The sequence below is a fragment of the Myotis davidii genome, unplaced genomic scaffold (genome assembly GCF_000327345.1).
Source record: "Myotis davidii unplaced genomic scaffold, ASM32734v1 scaffold1012, whole genome shotgun sequence".
Classification (NCBI taxonomy): domain Eukaryota; kingdom Metazoa; phylum Chordata; class Mammalia; order Chiroptera; family Vespertilionidae; genus Myotis; species Myotis davidii.
The window spans coordinates 919,830-922,093 of record NW_006283769.1 but is presented as its reverse complement, the minus strand read 5'-3'; positions in this window follow the sequence as shown (position 1 = coordinate 922,093).

The following is a 2,264-nucleotide window of genomic DNA, read 5'->3' as shown; positions in this document are numbered from 1 at the left end:
ATTTGCCCAGAACTAATAGCGACTGGCCTCTCTGGATGGGACATGTAATCTGTAGTTCACCACCGTCTCCTCCTACTCACGTACCTCCTTTATGTTACTTGCTTGATCCCAAAGACCTGGTTGAGTTTGTGACCTCTGCACCATGTCATCACATTTTGGTTAAAAAAAAGGGGGGAGGGGCGCTTGCACACAGGAAGAAGGGGATACCTCCTCCTCTTCTAAAAATCCCCTGAGAAATCTGATTGGCATCTGATTGGAGCAGTTAGGGTCGGAGGAAACGCGCACCGGCAAAGTGGCTGCATTTAGGGCAAAGCTGATACAACTGTCTGCGCACAGAGAGATGGAGGGAAAGCCCTGGAAGATTCCAAATTCCATTTCATTAGGCTGCATAACGGCCCTTCGTGGTCAAGAAAGACCAGCCTCTCGGCAGTCAGGGCCTGGCAATTAACTTGGCTTCTGAAAGGGGGAAGAGCAGGACGGAGGTGGGCTGAGATTGCACTCCATCCAAACTACCTCATACAGCTCTCTGGTTCTTAGAAGTCAGCCAATTCAATTTACTTACATTTGGCTTCCACTTTCAAAAACGCATACACTGGATGACACAATCTGTTATATTAGATTTACTATTTTACAGTGATGCAGCAAAGAGCAGGCCAAGTACCTTAGATACATGAGATTTATGGCCAGTGATTAATCTTGTAACAATAATAAATTGCCACTAAAAAGGGGAAAAGAACGGATTCTTTCCCAAACAGGAAAGGAAATCTAACCCACTCATTTGATGGATGAATATTTCTTTTAAAAAAACCAAATAAACAGAAAACATTTGAAATCTAAAAAAAAAATCTCTTTCTGAACACCCAGCAGTCAACATCTTCCCAAACCAAACTGGTGAGTACCGTCGAATGTGCCCTCTCACCTTAAGAATATTAGCAAATTGCGATGGGTGCTTCCAGGAGAAACACGATCTTCTCGCGCCAGGACTTCCCAGCAGGGACGCAGCTCAGACCGACAGCTGGCAGGCTCCCACTGACACGCGCAAACAGGTCCAGTTTGAAAGATGAGGATTCAGGATGCAGTGAACAGCATATTTTTCTTATTACTTTTTATGTGTATCTAGACTTTGGGGCGGGGGGGAGACTAGAAAAATGTCCCTGAAACTGAAACTCAAGTGACTTAAAAAAGCCATCCCTTATTTTTTCCCTCTAGCTCCTACTTTCTTTTTTTCTCCCCCGTGATTTGAAAAGAAAGATTGAAAATGAAATTTTCTTTTTTAGATACAGGGGAAAAGTAATTTTCTTTCTTTCTTTCTTTTTTTTTTTTTTTTTGAGGAGAGCTGGGTAGCAGGCTGGCTAAAGCTATACATACTCACAAATATACTGGATTGCTGGCAGTACTCTTGCCCATTATTATACCTTATAAAGTGAAAATCCCACCTTTTCTGAGGTGGTGTTACCTTATTATAGTCCATTGCTTTTTTTTTGGGGGGGGGGGAAGCTTTATATAAAAATTCAGGCGAGTCTTGCTTCACTGGTTTTTCATGAAAGAAAACATTTCCTTTGTAGCTTGGAATTAAAAAATGCAACTATTGGAGTTGTTTTCCTTTTCCTTCCTCTAAAACCAAGAAACATATTTTTCTTTCTGCACTGAGACTATTACTGAACTATCAGATGACCAGTTAGGTCCTGAAACCAAGATATTTATAGTCTGTAAATATTTTTATGGTGGTAGTGGTGAGGAAAGGGGTGGTCTTCCCTATACACACAGACAGCCTTATAATTTTTTTTTTTAACATTTAAAAGTAAAGTCTATTTTTCCTGCAGTGAGAGCAAAGCAATCTAAGTCTCTGCTGGGAGAATTTATGGAGATTCTCTTTTATTGCATTCTTGGGCATTGTGAATCTGTGAGTTATATGAGTAATAACGAGTATGGGTCGATTTTTGGTGGTTCTTTTTCAGGTCCTACATAGGTATTGAGAAATAAAAAAGAAAAAATTATAAACGTAGATAAAATGATATTTCACACATTGTATTTTTTTTTCTGAATCAGTTTTATCTTAGAGCATATGACCCTGGAAACAAAGTAACTCAGGAGTTTACCTTAAAAAATAATTGATGTTTGCCTGGCCAATGTGGCTCAGTGGTTGAGCATCGACCTATGAACCTGGAGGCTATGGTTCAATTCCCAGTCAGGGCACATGCCTAGGTTGCAGGCTCGATCCCCAGTAGGGGGCGTGCAGGAGGCAGTTGGTCACTGGTTCTCTC